The sequence below is a fragment of the Aethalodelphis obliquidens genome, unplaced genomic scaffold (genome assembly GCF_003676395.1).
Source record: "Aethalodelphis obliquidens isolate GAN/ISIS:26980383/991018 unplaced genomic scaffold, ASM367639v1 scaffold5, whole genome shotgun sequence".
NCBI lineage: Eukaryota > Metazoa > Chordata > Mammalia > Artiodactyla > Delphinidae > Aethalodelphis > Aethalodelphis obliquidens.
This window is the reverse complement of record NW_020837949.1, coordinates 24266302-24286460: the sequence shown is the minus strand read 5'-3', so window position 1 is coordinate 24286460 and position 20159 is coordinate 24266302. Positions and strand designations below refer to the sequence as shown.

General features: G+C 36.5%; 1 protein-coding gene across 2 annotated transcripts in view; it reads right to left on the bottom strand.

The window, feature by feature from the left end:
- ZNF800 (zinc finger protein 800) overlaps positions 1 to 20159 on the bottom strand; it is a 49689-nt gene that overhangs the window by 1208 nt on the left and 28322 nt on the right. Inside the window, exon 7 of one of the 2 annotated variants that reach the window (XR_003431894.1) lies at positions 16024 to 16101. The exons of the other annotated variant lie outside the window; for it this stretch is intronic. The gene's annotated coding sequence lies outside the window, so the exon portion shown is untranslated. The remainder of the gene's footprint in view (positions 1 to 16023; positions 16102 to 20159) is intronic. 2 annotated transcript variants of the gene reach the window in all.

The window sequence follows — 20159 nt, the reverse complement described above, 5'->3', positions numbered from 1 at the left end:
TTTATCTTCCTCAAAAGTTCTGAGTAAATCACAGTATTTCAGAGCAGTTTATGCCTTAAACGTTATGCAGTTAATCAAAACCACTGTCTTCTGTGAAGTTATACCTTATTTCACTCTATTAAGCATTTCTACTTCAGGAAGAAAAAAAAAAAAGCTTTCTGGGCTGCTAACGAACCTAATTTGATTTGTAATCTCCACAGACTTAGGAACACAAAGTTTTCCGAAAAAAAATTACCATACTTTTGGAACAAATGTTTTAGATAATACCAATGTTTTCACAATGTATTCAATAATTTGCTCTTTAAGTTGAAAGAACTTAGTGGGAGCAAAACTAAAATACTGCAATAAACGAGAGTCTAAACTTTACATCTTGGTCTTCCAGTCATAACAAATTTAAATTTTTAGCACTCATTAATACCAAGGGAATCTGTTTTGCTAAACCTTGTTCCAGAAAAATGTGTACGATGACAATAAAATTATACTAATGTAACGTAGGGATGGGATTCCAGGGCTTTGTTATTAAACTGATAGAAGATCCATTTAATACATAAGTTCCAATGATATTTTAAGCCAAAGTGACCTCAGAGTTGTCAGACTGATTTTCCTTAATGATGAGTAAATCCAAGCTTAGATGTTTATTAGAATGCTGCTTAAACAGATGATGACCTAATCAACCACACCATCCTGCAAGTTTCCTTCCCTCTGCAGGTACTGGATAAAATGATCATGTCTAGAGACATACCTGTAGTAAAAAAAATTATCAGAAATAAAATATACAAAAAAAACAAATCCTAAGTGGTCAAAACTTTGTGTTAACCAACTGCTCAAACAGAAAGTGTGCATGAGGTTTTTATAAAGCAGTGTCTCTCCAAAACCCTTATTTTACACCAAATGATTTAACATAACAGTATTAAATGCATAAGACAGAAGAACATTTTTGGAGCGCTATCATCTAACTTTCATTTGGTATATCATGTCCACACAGCAATTTCAATTTAATTCAACATTTTTGAGTGCCTATTATGTCTCAGGCACTGTGCTCAGACACTAAGAACCAAAAAAAAGACATGAGATTCCTTCCTTTGAGAAGCTCTATCTAGAAAATTACCTTCAGATTATTCAGATAACTCCAACCCTAAGGCTAACCTGAATCCCTAAATCACGCTGCAGTCCTGCCAAAGCTTTCCTTCTCATATCCTTCAAATGAGCACTTTCTAATTTCCTGTCATTCCTTTGCTCAAATTCATCCAGAGCATCCCATTGTCTCCACACTAGCAAAATTATTAGTTCTTAACCTTTTAGGGGAATCAGATAATAGTCCGAGATTCTGCTTAGACATGGACTTTGTCCTCCAGAAGCATGCACAGAAATGCATACACCATATACTTTATTTCACTGCACTAGAAGCTGATTTCTTCAACATAAGCAATATACAAAAACAAATATTTACAAAGAAAGGAATCCCTCCCTCACATTGTTATTTTTCATGAAAGAAAACTGGTGACTTCCTGAAAGAAATTTTAAAATTCTACCTGCTTAGTAGTAGATCTGAGATTTGGCTTGAGTTGAAATTGTAATATGGACTTTGACACAGCAACACATACATAATCTTGGATAATCAATTATAACTTTTTCTCCATGGCAACAATTGTTGAAATCCTTGACTCACAAAGGTACACAGAACCAAAGCAGAATTTCATAGAATGCTTTGTCAGGTTAAGGTAGCCTGTGTACTAGAACACTAAATTCCTCTAAGGCTCTCAAGTTGAAGTCAAGTCACATTATTTCCTCTGCCTTCAAGTTCAATTAAGACCTCTGGAAAGGCAGCACATTTCTTTCTGTCTAGTAGAGAAAAACATCATGTTCTGTTCCCATTTCTTGGCAATACCTCTTGGAAAGGTGGTGACAGCTGCTGACATGGAAAGTAATGAGGCACAATGACATGTGGCTATCCCTCATCAAAGCAGGAAAACCATGATGTATGCCTGACATCACAAGTGTACATCTGACCTCAGAGTGCTATCATTTTTTCCCTGCCATCTGAATAATTATCAGAGAGAGACGGAGAGATATTATCTTGAAGATATTGACAGCCTTTCCAGTTTCCAAAAAGAGTCCTAAAATGAAATTCTTTGTTGATGACACCAGAGAGCCCATGAAAACGTGAAGGTTGATGCACTGAGAGGCATCAGTTATCCAGTTGCATGATGAACGGAAATGGCATGGCGCCCATTTTTTTCCAACCCTGGAATGAATGATACCATTTGACAAACACTGCCTCAATTCTCTTTCATGGGCCATATTTAAGAAACTTTGCGCCAAACTACTTGACTCTCCACTCCCCTAACGTATACTATTATTTCCCACCTCTATGCTTTTGTTCTTGGCATTTCATCCATCAAAAAATGTCTTCTCCCTCCTCTCATGTATTCAAACACTGCCCATCCCTCAAGACCCTCAGCCATTCTAATTAGCTTTCCCTGATTACTGCAGTCTGAAATGATCTATCCATTTTTATGAACTCCCACAATGTTTACTATTTATAACTGTCCTCGAAGTGTGGTTATGAGACCACCAGCTTCAAAAATGCACCATAATCTGTATTTTTACAAACACCAGAAAGAGCTGTAGCAATTTCTCCACTGTTTTCCTAAACCTATTTTGCCATTCTTAAAAAAAATAACTTATCCCCAGATGGATGGAGAGGAGAAGGCTGACAACAATGCTTATTGTTGCCCGAGTGACAGATCAACTCATCTCAATTATTCCTTTCTGTACTCATTTTCACACAAGAAGTTTGATTTGTCAAGTGTGTGTTCACCAGATCGGTAATGCCACTGTTGACTGCTGAATTTACCACCATCATAACTCTACCCCTGGATTGTTCAATCATTGCCTCCCAGTTCCGTGGCCACCTGCTATTCTAAGGATTCAGACCATTTTCAAAATAACTTTACACTCTATGAGAAAGAAGTTAAGCAGATTTGAAGTTAAGGTAAGCTGATTAGATGGAAAGGCCTACAATCGACATCATCCACTCAAATAAGATATAAAATTACCTATATCCTAGAGCTGAGCAGTAACTTGAAGATTATCTCTTCCAACAGATTCACATTACAGACGGAAGAACTGTGGGGAATGGGGTATTTTGGAGCAAGAAACTTAAACTTTAGAAGTATCAAAATCTCAACAAAATGGTAGCAAAATCATGCAGAGTCAAAAGGGATTCAACATGAACGATAAATGCAATTGAGTTAAAAGAATCAGGAATTAAACAATGAAAATAACTCAAAATGTGAAAGATGAGATTTATCAGTCATCTAAAGAAATGGCCCTTTAAAAGACTGTCTTTGACATTACAAGTACCAAGGTAACCTGAACTTAATACCAGTTACATTTATTAATATTAGTTATCATTTATTTACTGTATGCCAGGCACTGGGCTAAGTGTTTTACATACATTGGTGCAATTTTATTAAACTCTAATGGGGAAAAAAATGTGCTAAAGGAGACAATCTATAGTATCTGTAAGAAAAGAAATCAAGAAAGCAAAAGCCGGCCATCTGTCTGCATCCTGGTCTACGAGAAAGGATTCTCTGAAAATTGATGAATATCTGGTCTGAGTGGCAAGTATATTCCTATGGGAAAGATGAATGTATCATACTACCAGAGCTTGCTGATACTGGTCACTAAGAGCTGATTCAATGCTCATCAAGAAACCTTCTCATTATAATTTAGTATATCTGCCTACTGGGAGAAAATACACTGAACCATAAACATGAGAAGCCAGTGTCCCTGATACATCTCATGACAAATTTAAAAAGTAGTATTGTATTTATACACCAGTATCTATGAGGCTGGTCAGAGTGACACAGTCCTCAAGCACCTAGTCACCTTGCTAGGTGAACCAGTAATGCCCCTAGATGAACCAATAGGGCCAGCCTTAGAAAGTAGTGACCATGTGAAAGTTACTTGTGAGGCCTAGCAGGGAGGCTAGCCTGCCCTCTGTCTTGCTGTTCACCATCTTCAAACTACAATGCCACATGATTTCAAACACATGCATGCAAGGAAGAACCATTTAATTCAAAACAGGAATAATGGAAAATGGAGGAACAAGATACAGAGTTGTTTCTCCATGTTCCAGAGCACTACCTTGTGAATTTAGAGCTTAGTTTCTACAGCAGAGAAGGCTGAAGATTTGTGTGGTTTTTTTTTTTTGGTTTGTTTGTTTATGGCACCAATAAGTAATTATTTCATTTATTAAAACAATTAGTCACCTAAGCAAAAAAGAAAAAGTTCGAGTAGAACTTGGACATATAAACTTTTACCAAAGAATAAAGATTAAAACATTTCTCACGTCCAAAAATATGCACAATATGCAGTTACTTAAGGGTTTTGTTTCTGTTTGGGGTTTTTTGTCAGTTTTTGTTTTCTGATGATACCTCTACAGGCGAGATCTATATAAATACAGCAAGGTCCTAACATGACTTATCACAATTCTTGACAAGACTTGAGTTCATGATGTCACATCAAGAATTCCAAAGTCAGAATGCAGTAAGAACCATTAAGACCCTGTGTCCAGGGTCAAGGATAACACACATAAAAGTTGTGCTAATGCTATGAACCTCAAGGATACAATTTTATTTGTTCTACTACTGAATTTTAACTATTGTGATATTATGAAAATATACTTTTAGTCTGATTAACTTTTTTCCAATCAATAATGGAATTATAATTAATACTATTTTCAAACAGAATTACTCAGTAAATGATACATGGAGAAGTACTGCCATCTTTAGGGAGAATGCAGGATTACTAATTATCTAAAGTAAAATTCAAGTATAAGTACTTGGCCTCTATGACTCTTAACATGGACATTTGGTATGGTTCACATTTTTTTTTAATGGATTTGTCTTTTGTAATATAGTCTGGTCCAAAAGATGTAAAATCAAGCAGTTTTAATAGGCCCCATTAATCTCTGAAAAATAAAGCAGTAATTGCATTGACAGAGAAGCTAGCCAAAATAAACCCTGAATGATCAAAATTAAGGGTGTATTTTTATACAGATGACCATGAGTCATCTCAAGAAGATTAAAGCACATAGTTAAAACCTGTTTTGAGAAACAAATGAAAATTTTTTCTGATTTGCATATGAGTTTGGAGATTAGAAAATAAACATTTGTGCTTTAATATTTATAACACCACTGCTTGTCACTGGCACTAAGATATTAAACTGCTTTGTACATACTTACTATACAAGTTTTTACACAAGTTTAAAAGTAAATGATTTCCCTGAAAATTTCACCTGCCATTTCTTTTTCATATATTAAAGAAAATATCCCAATCAGCTATTTTGGGTAACTAGTAGTAATAATTATTATGTACATTTCACTTTAGCATTTATCATAAAATAAATCCATGACCATGCTCTCTTTCTGAAAGAAATGTGAAATACCACATTATGTTGCACATGAGGTACTCAATACGATATGCTAGAAGCAAAGAATAATTTAACACTTTGTTCACATTAACTAAAACTGGTTGTCTAAATGATAGGAAGTAAAGTAAAATGGAAAGTTCATGGACCAAGGGATAAAAACATCTGTGTTCTACGATTTTCAGACATAATGTTAAAAAGTGAAAAAAAACAAGGTACAGTATAGTATGCTACCATTTGCGTGAAGGGGAATATATACATTTATATGATTATATATACATAAAACAGATCTCAAAAGCCCAAGAAACTGGAAACTAACTTCTTAACTCTGGGGAAGAGAATGAGAAAACCAAGAGATGGGGTGGGAAGAAAACTTACCTTTCACAGTACATCTCTCTGTACTGTTTAATTTTGTTAACATGTACATGTTATTACCTACTAAAATAATCTTTAAGAGATAGCTGGTCTCTATTTCTGACTTCTTCACTGACCTTGTGCAATCACTTACCTCAATTTTCTCCATTTTAAAATGAGGTTATATTACATCTCTATAGTTCCCATCTACAATTCAACAGAATTTTGGCTCAAAAGAAGGTATATACAAAATGTATATACCAGATGGCTAAATAAAATAACTATAAGCCTGACTTTGCAGTGACTTACATACATGATATTATAATTATTTATACTCTGCCTGCTCTGTTCCCACCAGGCTACAAAAGCAGCATAGTAAGCAAAAGAATCTGGGAAGAAAATTCATGTTTGTGAACTTGACAATGTTTCTCTTCTTTGTTTTTATTCTTTATCAAAAGTAAAAAATCTGGTTAGTCCTGGGAGTTCCCTGATGGCCTAGTTGGTTAGGATTCCAGGCTTTCACTGCTGTGGCCTGGGTTCAATCCCTGGTTGGCGAACTGAGATCCCACAAGCCGCAGCCAATTAATAAATAAATAAATAAATAATAATCTGGCTAGTCCTCTTTATACACACACACACACACACACAAACTATTGCTTCTAAGATACAGACTCTCAAAACATATTTTGATACATGAGTAAATATTAAAAATAATTATAAAGAGGTAGAATCTTGTGGTAGAGTTTAAAAATGGATCCTGGATAAGGAAAAAGTTGAAAAATCACCCCTGTATTCCCCTAAAATTAGCCCAAGAACCTCCTAAAAATCATCCATAATCTTCATAAACACAAGATACTAGCAGACCAGGCAGGGTAGCCAAGGGTAGAGCAACAGAAGGTTTAGACCAGTAAAAACAGGACATGAAGAGGATACTGACATCTGGAGAACAGAAAATGGGGACAGGCCTGATGTTCCATTCATTCATGACCTTACATGCTGTAGAGCAAAACTGGTAGTCTTGAGACTCAGAGGGCTTACAGTCTAATCATGGGGACACTGTAATTAAATAATAATGCATTAATAACAAAAAGGATGAAAGTGAAAAAAACTGGTAAATCTGAGTTCATCAGAGGAAGAGGTAACCATGGGTTGGAGCTACCAAGAATAGATTCATAGAAGAAACAGCACTTTAAATCTGTGTGATAAGCAAAATGATGATAGCATGGACAAAATAAAGTCAGCAAGGGGAATCAGTGCTGGTAGTAGGATGATAAATTTAGTTTTAGTCACAGTTTGATTTTAAATAGTAACTTGGCGAAAAAAAAAGTCAGAAATTATTTTTCAAATATTGGGTTGCCAAGTTTTCTTGATAGAATACAGGAGTGATGACATGATAGAGATATATCAAAAGTGACCAAACAGGCTCAAATATAAGATTAATATGCATCTAGATACAACTTTTAATAGGGCAGGGCTCTGAAGTATGAGAAAATCATACCTATACAGGAGGCTTGGCAACCCTCTTCCAGTATTTTCTTGCAAGTACCTAGTATTATTTCCTATCACAACCTTCATACGCAAGAGTCAGCTCCACCCAAAATACAACAAAATGAGGAAATCAAGAGGTGCCGGTTCTACCTTTCCATTGATTAAGATTGTGAGTTGGGTCTGCCGAAAGAGTTCTGTATGTTTTACTACATGAAAAAAATGTCAAAAAAACTAACCTCTCTCTCAACGATCTAGTAACCTTGTGAAGCTAAACGAATAATATAGAACCATGTAATAACTTTTGGCAAGATACATATTCAAGGTATTATCTTATGAATAAAGAGTGTACATGTATGTGTATGAGTGTGTGTGTGTGTGTTGTTATTGGTGACATACTGATAAATCTTGTAAGAAATTTCTAAACAAAATTTATCTCTAAAATGTTGGGCAAGAAAGAATATCAACAAATATAAAGAAGGTTATTAAACAAATGAAGTCCTCAGTGCAGAAAATATAAATTCTAAAATTCTACTCTACCATTCATTTTTGTTACAATCCTTCAAACACCTAAATACACATATTACCTTTTTTTTAGTAATCTCTTAGTGATTTACTGATGTGAGAATGAGTATACAGAGGCTTGCTGGGGGGAGGGAAAAATCAATGTTTAGAAACAAATTTATTTAAAAAGGAAGATCTGAAACAGGTGTTAGTTAAAAGTTTATGATTTAAAATAATTCTGTGCTATAGCAATGTGCCCTGTGTTATTTTGACATGGTTGTTAGGTTTATGCTGATGTCTACTGTTGATTAATTTAAAGTTCAAATAACAAGAAAATGAAACCATTTTCAAAGCATTAAAACAGAAAACTTCTAAGTTTTTTTTCTCATTTTACTATAGATTATAAGATTATAATAAAACGTTGTTTTATTATAGTTATCCTCTTCTAGTTCAAGTCTGTCAGCATTTCTATTACTGACTTCCGTTTTAAGTTTCATAACTCAACCATAAAATCTGCTCTATTGAAATCTGACACACAGTCTCCTGGGAATTCTTCCCTTTAAAGGCAGATTTTAAAAGTTAATCAAAAGTTGGATAGCTTAAATGGTATACAGACCTACACTTTCAGTATTAAATCATTGGTTTCGATCCCAAGCAGGACTGACTTCTTAAAAAGTCATTCTGCATACCCTCCTAAGTATACGCTGGCCAGGGCAGGGTAAACAGGCTGCTTCATTTCAGTTCCAAGAAGACAAAAATCTCTACTGGAACTCTAGTGGTTAGCTAGATGGCAAGACCTAAAGTTTTATTGTTAGGTTCTCCCTTCAGAAAGGAGGTAAAAAGAGAGAAACCAGTGCGGAACACAGGAACATACATGACAATGCAGGGCCTAGTTTTCATTTCATTGTTATTTTAAATATTCACCAGTCCAAATAGTGCAGCTTGGCAAAGTAAAATTACGGTAATTTATTTCAATAATCTGTTCAATGTTTAATAGCATATTTTTGCCCTCAGAATCTGGCTATGGATACTAAATTACTTAAGTTTATCATATGGATTATGTCAGATTCTATTAGTTTACCCAGATGGCTTCCTCCCAGTTTTCAGAAATAGTTTCTGCCTTAGTCAGAGACATAGGGACTAAGTCACAAACAACTCCTGGATAGACCAAAGCCATGGGAGTCAACAAACACATCTTCTTCAGTCCAAGAACACTAATTGTTTTATTTTTAAAAGTAGGATATTTCCTTTTTAAAGAAATAATCTTTTAAAAATAGGTCTTACAGAGTTTTGAAAAAGCCCTCAAAATACAAGACGGATTAGTTCACATTGCCTAATACTATTACAATTTAATTATCTAGCACTTCTTAAAGTAGTATCAAATACATGCTATATTATAGATTTCATACGTTGCAATGGGGCTGGGGAGTGGCAGTGGGGAGGAGAACCGGTGCTAGCTAAACATCATTTCCCAAATGAAAAACTGAAATAGGAAGGCACTGACCTAAACTGTAAAATAAACCAAAAGAATGTGAGAATTAGTATGATATGTTGACTCTATTCTTGCCAGTAATCTCTACATTTTCAACCACCACAGGTACACGAATGATCCCTAAATCTCCAGCCCCTGTGCAATCTCTCTCCTGACCTCTAGTCTGTATATCCTACTCACACTAAGCATCTCCAATATGATGTCCCACAAGCACCTCAAACTCAACATGTCTAAACTTTAATTCAACACTTCCCCGGAAAAGTGTTCCTCCTCCTGTGAGTAATAAGCAAATTAATCCCTACCTTGAAGAATGGTACCACCTACCTGCCCAACCAGAAGGCCCAAACTAGACGCCATCTTCAACTCCACTTCAGAAATTCCACTTCTGAAATAATTATAGTATCTGTATCCATCTCCATAGCCTCAGTGCCATTACCTAAAATTAGGTCCTTATCACTTCTTAAATTTCTGAAACTGGTTTCTGTTTGATTTCCCCACCACAAATCTTACCCTTATCCCATCTCCAATTCAGTCTTCTCAATGCTATCAGATGCCCCTGGCTTAAAATCCTTCAACAGCTACTCCTAATTTTGAAAATATGATTCAAACTACTCACTTGGTATATAAGACCTTTCTTGATTCGGCCATAATTCCTTCCCTTGGTCTACATGTGGTCTCATGTCCTCTGTACCTACCTGGAAAGTTTGTCTGCCTAGCTAACTCTTTCAAAACTCAACTTAAAAATGAATGAATGAATGATGAAAAGCCTTCGCTAAACCCTCAGTGTGCCTTAATATTCCACTTCTGTGTATCGTTGTAACATGTTCTTCTTTCACAGTATTTGAGAAAAGGAACTGCATTTCTTATCTCTGTAACCCTAGCACCTAACTAAGTGCCTCACACAAAGCAGGAGCTCAAAATGTCTACTGAATGGATGAAGCGAGTCAACCTAAGACAGTGAAATCTCAAGAATATTGATGAAATTCTGACTTCTGAAACCTGAGCAGGCTCCACAGGGAGAGGGAGATTAATTTGCTTATTACTCACTAATCTGTTTCTAGATAATATTTTTAAATAATTTTTTCATTTTCCATTCAATAAAAGTTTGCTAAATTAAAATCTTTAATCTTTAAAAGGCAAATAAATTCCTCATGTCAAACACAACTAGTCCTACAAGTAATGAACACATTAATTAACATGTGGTACAAAGGCCTGCATCACTCAAGAGGCTAAAAAGGAATCTGGGTTAAGTCAACTTAGCAAATACCTGTTTGTCTGCATGGCTAGGGTACCACCTATGTATTAACAACAGGTCAACAAATCTAGCTGCCACTACTCTACAGCCCCCAAATCAACTACAGTCACATCAGCATTAATGTGAGTGTGGGGTAATATAATTGTTGACTCTCATCCTTAGGGAAATAAATGCAAACGACAGAAGGCAGAAGCCCATTACTATTTCAGAAAGGCCAGAACTACAGACCAAGGTCTGTGAAAATGTAGGAAGATTCTAGGACCCCGTAACTTTTCTGCCTTTGCTATCTCCTGTTTTCCTATACTGATAAGCTATCTATTATCGATCCACTCATTCAACAAATATTTTTTAAGGACTACTATGTCCCAAGCATTGTGCTAGGCACTGGGTCTACATAACTCTCCCCAGTCTGTTACATAAATCTCTCCAGTGCGAAGACAGACATTAAACAAATCAATGCACACATATAAACATAACTAAAAACTGTATTCGATGACAATATGGAAAGGAACATGAAACAGAACTATAAGGGAGACTACTCTAGATTGTCTTTAGAAGTGACATTTAAGCTGAGACCTGACAATGAGTAAGTTAGTCAAGCAATGAACCTACAGTAACAACAGATCTGTGTTTTAGGTAGGTAGTTCTGACAGCAGCATGGAAGACAGATTAGAGAGGAGGTCGGTTAACAGATTACTGCAGTAGTATAAATAAGAGATAGTCCTAACTAAACTATTAAAGGTGGAGATGGCAAGGAGGACCCAAATGTGAGAAACACTGAATTGTAGGATGAACAGGCATTGATCACTGATAAGGTAAAGAGTGTAAGAGAGAGAAAGAAGTCAAGGTATTTCCTAGGTATTCTAATTAGCCTAGGTAACCAAGAAGGTAGGAGTGTGAATAATTGAAACAGGGAACAATAAAGGAGAAGCAAGTTTAAAAAGAAGGTAAGTTTGGCTTACTGAGTTTCGTTGCTGGTAAGATATGGAGAAATATCCATGTGGAGATGTCTGACATGTAACTTTGAAAACAAATGGTCTAATAATCAGAATCGCCAGGCTAGAAAATAGGTCTGGGGTCATCTTCACAGAAGTAATAAGTGATGCTTTAGGAGTGAAGGAATCAGTAAGAGTATTAAAAAAAGAACAGAAAAAGGAGGAAGGAAACTCTGATCATATTTAAAGACGTAGAAACAAAATAAAAGTCAGTGGCAAGAGAGGAAGAATCAGAGTTCACAGGACCATCAGTTCAAGAAATATTTATCAACATCCACCATGTTCCAGGTACTGTGCTAGATGCTAGGGGTATAAAGAAAAGACAGGAGTTCTCAAGATGCCTCCAGACTATGGGGAGAGACACAAATAGATAAATTCAATATAGTTATAGATGGGGCACTACAGAAACACACAAGGGGGAAACCCAGCCAAACCCAGGAGATTAAGAAATACTCACTGGAGAAGACAGTGTATGATCTAAGGCTCTAAAATTAAGTAAAATCATGCGAAGAAAATTGGTAAGGACAAACCAGATGAAATCAAGAGAATGCTCCTAGACTTTTGGAATGCTGAACAGGATAACAGGTTATAGAAAAGAACTGGAAGAAGCTGAGAGGCTAAAGTGATTTAAATTGGAAAGAACAAAGTTAAGAGAACCAGAAGACGAAAAAAGTAGACAAGAGGTTTTGGTAGGAAGTTTACAGAAGATTCTGGGGGAAATGTTACAGAAGGGAGATTGAGGGAAGCTGCCAAGCTGTATGAGGATCTGGGAAGAGATGGGCAAAGAGAACTTGTATGAAGCTTGCTGAGCTTAACGTAATTGTACCTTTCTATCTCCTTAGAAGATTTCTGTAAAATAGTAAAAAGTTCATTATTTTCCAAAGATTTGGAAACTTGTCTGTTTCTTTTGGATGCAATACCATGCTGAGACCAGCCCAAAGTGACTTAGTTACAAGTAACCATGAAAATCTTGGAAAGGTATATTTTTGTAAGCATTAATGGTCATAGAGAGTTCAAGCATGATGGGAAGCAAGAAGGCACTAGATTTAGCATTTCTGTGGTCACTGATGGCCTTCAAGTGAACTCTCAATAGAAATGTAGGGGTAGGGAAAAACTATATGGTTCACATGTGAATGGTATAGGCATGGCTCAATATTGTTCATCCACTCAACAAATATTTATTGAATGCCTACCATGTACCAGGAACGACCCTAGGCCCTGGGGAATCAATGGTGACCAAGGCACAGGTCTCCTAAGAGCTTAATGGAGAAAGGAGACAACAAAATAGACAATTACAGTATAGTGAAATTAGTGCTAAAGCACAGTATGAGAGGACATGAAGTCTGACAGTGAAAGGAAGGAGGAACAGATGGCAGTAACTAGACTGAAGGTAGTCTGGAGGGGAAGTTTACCTTTTGGCTGAAAGGAATTTGAGCATGTCTGTAGGCTGAGGGGAGAAGTTTGTGGAAAGGGAGACAGAGATGAGGAGGAGGAAGGAGAGGACGGTTGGAGGAAGGTCTGAGGAAGAAGACTGGCAACGGCAGAAGTGTTGGACTTGGACTTCTTCCTTCAAAGAACCAAAGAAGGAACCGAAGACAAAACTGTGATGCAGAAGGGGAGCATAAAGAAATGTCTTCTACCCTTTGTCATGATATAGGCAAGGCTGCCTCTTATCAAGGAAGCAAAATAGGACTGGAGGCTTTAAGGGCAGTGTAAAAGTTCTGAAGTAGCAATGTGAGAATTGGATAAATGAAATAACTAATTCTAATTCCTAAGATTACACAAATGACAGAAGAGGCAATCAACAATTGTATGCTTAGTTTGTTTAGATCTGGGAGTGGAATATGAAAGTGAAATGTGAGATGCATTTCATAGAATTGAATAGGGATGAATTAAACAAAGGTAAGTCTTAAAAAAAAAGAATTATCAAAAATCACTAAATGTACACCCAGTGTATAACTGATTATGGATTATTTACCAGGGTATACAGTCAGTACAGCACTCCCATGAATTTGAACCTGTCACCACTACTTAGTAGCAATGGCAGAAGCTAGGAGGCTCAAATTAAAAAGTCAGGAAACAGAAGCCATCAGCAATAGAAACGAAGAGGAATTCACAGGTAGAGAAGATATATACATTAGAAGATGAGGTAATGGGAAAAGACGTTTAAAAGCAAAGACATATTGTGGACTAATATAAGCCTAAAGATAACTGATGTAATGTTGCTGCTTTCCTTCTCTCCTTCTTTCCACATTCTCCTAGCTGTTTTATGCCAGGTACATTGTGAGGCATTAGTGATACAAAGAGAAGACATAATTCTTGCTTATAAATTCAGAATATGTTCTTGTACCCATAGCCTAATTTTTACAAAAAATAATAATAAAACTGAAAGCTGTTCTGAGTTTTGCTACTCAAAACTATGCATTGTTCTATAAGACATTAATCACAAGGAAGCACAATTACATCATAAAAAGTTCAACAACTTCTCGAACAATTAGCAAAAGGTGCTGCCAAACACGGCAGCAGGTTAAGTACCCATAAAATAATATGTTCTAACTTAATAAACCGCTGTCCATCTTGGCTTTATCACAGACGTTACATCTGACTTTTCCTTAAATGGCTGGATTAATACCAACAAAAAGGCAACGAACATCAAATGGCAAAGCAAGATAACCAGAAACTATTTGGCAAGTGCCAGAAAGTATTTTGGCAGCAAACTGATAGCAATTTTAGTGATCACTGTAACAGTATTAATACATATTTATTGAGCTCTTGAGCCAGGCATTGTGCTAAGTATATTACATACAATATATCATTAAACTTTTATAAATTCCCACAATAAACCGACCTATACCGCATTTCCTAATACCATCATTATACAGACAAGAAAATTGAAGCTTAGAAAAACTAAGTAACTTGCCCAACATACACAGTTAGTAAGCAAAGGAGCCAGGACCTGAACTCAGGTATGCATGATTCTTAAAAATCCATGTTTTAACCACTGTGTGATTCTGTTTTCCCAGAAGAATGGAATGGTGCCAGACACATGATTAACACTCAATAGTGCCTGTCGTTGAAGGAATGAATAAAGCAGCTATTGCAGAGTAAGCCCAAATGCGGAAAATACAAGAGCAGAAGCAATACTTTAAGGTTTCACTAAATCACCAACTCAAATTGTGCAGCATAATTGTGGGTGTCTGGAAAATCACAGCAACTGACAGAATGGCCTAATATGCTGTTACAGGAAATGTAATGACTCTTTTTGAGTGAAAACTTCAGGCTGCCTATGAATCTACAAAGCCAAAGACGGAAACAGCACCAGGCAGTTCAGAAAAGGAACTGCAGGTGCTCATTAGAAAACTCCTCCCCACATTTTCTCAGTATGGAAAGGATCACTGGTGCTGCACTGACGAACAGTCAAGCCCACAGGTTACCTTTAATTCTATCACCTTTAAAATGAAAGAAAATGATGTGCACTGGAAAGATTAGTACATTCTAGAACTATCCAGATCCCTCTTTTAAAAGACTGGCACCAAAAGATTCCTCTTACTAGGTCCAGGGCCATGTTTTATGGCACTGACTCTGCTACCATGATCACCAACGACAGGACCCACAGAGAGCACCTGTCCCAGGAACAGCCAACCTCTGAAGAGCAACCTATGACCAGCAACCTACGAAGAGGCGTAGCATGGGAGATTTGCCCAACAAGAATGCACCTAACTGAACCAATCAGATTTTCTCTTACAGAAGTCTAAATTCAAGCTATATGGAGAAAGAAAATACTTGAAAGACACAGAAGAGGCAAGCAGTGGAAATAATGAGGCAGTTATATAACCACACCGAGAAGATATCAAATGATGTAATTAGTGTCTTTTTTTTTAAAGTAAAAGCAGAGTCTGACACGGGGAGGGGGAAGGGTAAGCTGGGACGAAGTGATATAGTGGCATGGACACATATACACCACCAAATGTAAAATAGTTAGTGGTAAGCAACCGCACAGCACAGGGAGATCAGCTCAGTGCTTTGTGACCACCTAGAGGGCTGGGATAGGGAGGGTGGGAGGGAGACGCAAGAGGGAGGGGATATGGGGATATATGTATATGTATAGCTGATTCACTTTGTTATACAGCAGAAACTAACACACCATTGTAAAGCGATTATACTCCAAAAAAAATGTTAAAAAAAAAAAAAAAAAGCAGAGTCTGAGAAGGGCTAATAGCAGCAGAGAAGCCATACTCCTGCTCCTAAGAAGGCAACACCCAGTCCCTAGAGTAGCATTATTTTTTCCGGCTTCTTTAACTGGTTGAAATCCATATGGTGAAGCCGGTTTGTACAATTACTGCTAGGTTCCCTTAAGGCCTGGCCCCTTCTGTCTTAGTTCCCCACACAGCACTCTCTAACGAACCTCTCTTGACCAGCTACAGACCAACTAAAACCCTGCAATCGCAGCAGCAAGCACATAGCACAATGCTCTATCACGGGCACACATGCACTCACACACCTGCAATGAGATGGCATGGCAAGCTGGGTGGTGACTGGTAATCCAAGTACTGTGGGTCTTACTTCCATCTTGTAGAATCTGTGGTTTGAAGACATTGTGTTCTTTAGCTCTAGTTAACTGTTTTAGAAAGAAATGACCTTCAAAGAAGTATCTTAAACCTTAAAAATTAACAATTCATATCATTACAATTATACACTTAGAAACTGAAAAGAGATCCAGGGCAGTTACAGCAACAAAACCATTTCCTTGAAAAGTTTCTTCCTCTGGTGTGTGTTTGTATCCAAATTTCATGGTAACTAAGTGATTGTGTTCACTTACAATCATAAGAAACAACAGCTGACTAGTCAAGACAGCAAGGCAAAGAAAGGGCAAATTGGAAAATCATGAAAACGTTTTGAGGAAAGTTTAACTTGAGGATATAAATATTGATGACGACTCACGAATTTCACTAAGCGTGTTCCCTCTATGACAGCCCCATGAGCCTACCTTATGTCCTCAAAGGCTGCCCATTCAAAGGAAAGGAGAATAAGGCTCAGAAAGTCTCAAACATCTACAAATGTCCAGCATGCTGGATTCTTAGTAATTCTTAGTAAAGGAACTAATACTAATTCTTAGTAAAGGAACTTAGTAAATATCTAATGAGCAAAAGGCATGAAAATGGCATGGCCACTCTCCTGCAGAAGCTTATACAGAACGACCCTAACAACTTATATGACAAAAACCCAAGAACACTACATAAAAATCTTTTCCCTAAAAGTTAATTTCTTTTCATGTAATTCAGTCACTTGTGCACACAATGTTCCTAGTACTTGGCTATTTTTTTTTCTTAGAAGAAAACTATTCCTCACTTTCTCTTCCCATCCAAAATAAAAACTACCAGATACAACCAGTACTTTGGGGTTTAAGTCTACCAAAGCATCAATTTAGCCAAGAAGAGTCTCAACTTTTTAAAAAATATATTTTTGCACAGCTTAGAAAGAAAGACTGACTAAAAGCCACAGTTCCATTTCTCAGAGCTAATTTATTCTCAGGATAATTCCACGGATAGAAGGAATTAAAAACTAATATTCAAAACCTGGGTTGTAAAGAGAGTTCTATGCATTTAGGGTTCATTTTTGTGTAATAATTTCTCCTCTGAACATAACATTATTACATGCTCTTGCATCGAAAGTGTTACCAGATTATACAGGAGCAGGACACCCAGAGAGGCTGCAAGTCATTATTGCTCAAGCATTCAAAGCGTTTTTTTTTGTTTTGGTTTGCCTATTTTTTTCAACCACCTCATTCTACTGTTTAAACATTACTATGTTTTGTGTGCCAGAAACATGCTCAGATACCTGACATAAGAATTTGAGTATCAGAATCATTAAGAAACCACACAACCCAGGTGTTGGGACCCCAGCACTTAATCTGCAGATCAAGATATGAAAGTTCATCCAAACCAAGGGACAAAGGTTCTCTGGTGTTGCAAATTAACCCTAGACACAAAAATTTCTAAAATCGTCATCTTATGGTTAAAAAAAACAACATCAAGAACAGGGAGATGTACGGGTAAACCCTGTTGGTAGATAATTTGACAGTACTTGGGCCTCAAGTGAAATGTGGAGTACTGTCACTAATGCCTATTATTGGCAAGACTTTTGAAAAGTACCATTTCTTATATCTTCATGACACATTCACCAAAGAAATTCCTGACTTAGCCCAAATAATGCTCTCCTGAAGAATCCACTCTTTCCACAACCAAATGCTTGCTTTCAAATAGTAATGCATATCTACTTTAGTTTCATAGAAATATTTGAACTATGTTACTCAGTTAATATTTGCTCCATGTCAATACTTTACACATGACCAAAACCAAAATATTGTGTGATACAACAGATACTAAGAGAATTTTAAGACAGATGGGTTGTCCTAAGGAGTAATGATAAAAACAAAGCCTAAACAATGAATGTGCTTAAAACTACCTAATACCTTTTCAAGATAAATGAAAAACTTGAGTAGGAATGATAAACTAGTAATAGCTGCTTAGAAGAAAATTGGTGGCAAATAATAATATAGTTGGTTGTCCTCATTTCCCAGTTAAACACAAAAGCAGCAGTTAAAATCTGATGCGTAGCAATAAACTCTCTTCTAATGCACACATTTCCATTTAAACTTAACTTTACAAGGTAATAAAAAGTTGCACATTTATACTGTGAAAATGACTTATAGTAATCATATCTAACATTTATTGTAACATGACAAGGACTACCCTGTTTTACATGTATTTTTCATTTTCTCCTCAGAACAACCCTATCAGGTAAGAAATATTATTCTCATTTTATAAATGAGGTTAACTAGGATACAGAATGCTTAAGTAACTGAACTTGCCCAAGGTCACACAGGAAATAAATGGTGGATACAAAAATTTCACCAACGAATCTAGCTCCAGATCATTACACCAAACTGCCAACAAGTAATGTAGTGACTGTACTTTGCAAATGATAAAATCTGCATATATAAGGTGCACTGATTAAGGGAACATGCTTTGTGGTCAGACTTAGTGTCAAGTCTCAATTCTATAATTTACTAGCTATGTGAACTGCAGTAAACCACTGAACTTCCCTAAGCTTCAATTTTTCTACTCTGTAAAGTGGGCATGATGAAGGAACAGTTCTTACTCCACAGGGCTGTTGGTGGATTAGGGGCATCATGCATATAAAGGATTAGCAAAGCACTTGGTACATAGTAAGCACTCTATACACGTTAATTACTATCAACTAATACTAAGAATTCTCTTTATTATCATAAACTCTCATTTTAGTACTGGTGGCACTTTCTAAAATAAATTAAATCTATCAATATTGAGATAATAAAAGTTTAGGAAAGTAAGACCCAAAGCCTCAAAGTATATGACAGCACAATTCAGATGGAAAAGGCTACTACTTACTTCAACATCATTAGCAAACATTTATTTAGTGTCTGGATATACATGAAAACGTGCTAGGCACTAAACAGAATTATCAAGACATAGTCCCTGACCTCAAAAATACACAATCAAGCAAATTAATTCTGCTGAGTGGGCACAACAGCACAATCTCCAACTCCGGGCACTTTCTGAACCAGATGCACCTATGGTGCTCATTATGTTCCCCTGTTTGTGGTATGATAGTGGTGAACATATGTAGAGAAAGAAACTTCAAAATAAATAATAAACCTGACAAGTGTAGAATGATAAAGATTCAGGAAGAAATGAGCTGTTTTTCCACACTCTTACCTTCTCAAAAAAATATTTTAGCTATCTTGGTACTATGATCTGTTAATTAACCAGAAGAGAAAAAAGGAAAGAGCTGGAAGCTCAGAACTGAGGTCAAAGAAAAAGGGTACAGAAACAAATTATAAGAGAGAAGGAAGGAATTTAGAAAGTTAGAAAAGCCAAAATAATTGTAGGTGACTTTAAATGAAACACATTTTATTCTGCCATCTAACATGTGCTTTATGCCTTAGAAACCAAACAACTAACAGCCGTACTTAAGATTGCTGATCCTTACTCCTTTTCAATCTTGAGGCTTCCGCTAGCTCTTGAAGTCAGAGAAGAGAAAAAGAATAGCACAGAGTACAGAAGGATTCTGTCTAACACCACAGCCAACATCATGCTGCCCATATCTTAGAGCTCGGCCACTGATCAACTACGAGACTGTGTCTGAATCATAATCCTGATAATCTAAGGATTCCATTAGAAAAGTAAATTCTAAAACTCCTAACTAAGGAACTAGAATATTTCCAAGGGCCACTACAGGAAACCTGAAGACCTAATTTCTGAAGTTTTAGAAGCATTTCAAATCTCATTTTCAGTGGTCATGCTATTCAAAGAGATCTTTTACAACTTCACAGCAGGAAATGATATTCACTTGTGCTTCTATCTCTATACCTACTTGCCATAATACCTACTGGGAAACTCCTCTTTCTATACCTGCAGCCTCAAACTGTAGCAAAACCACAAAACTCCCCACTACTGCATCCACAGGCTCTCTAAAGCAAACTGAGTAGAACAGCCTACTGACCATAAGGCAATGTAACAAATACATATTCCTAAAAAATGTGAAGGTACTTTTCAACAATACAAGCAATGTGTCAACCGAAAATTTGGCCCATAT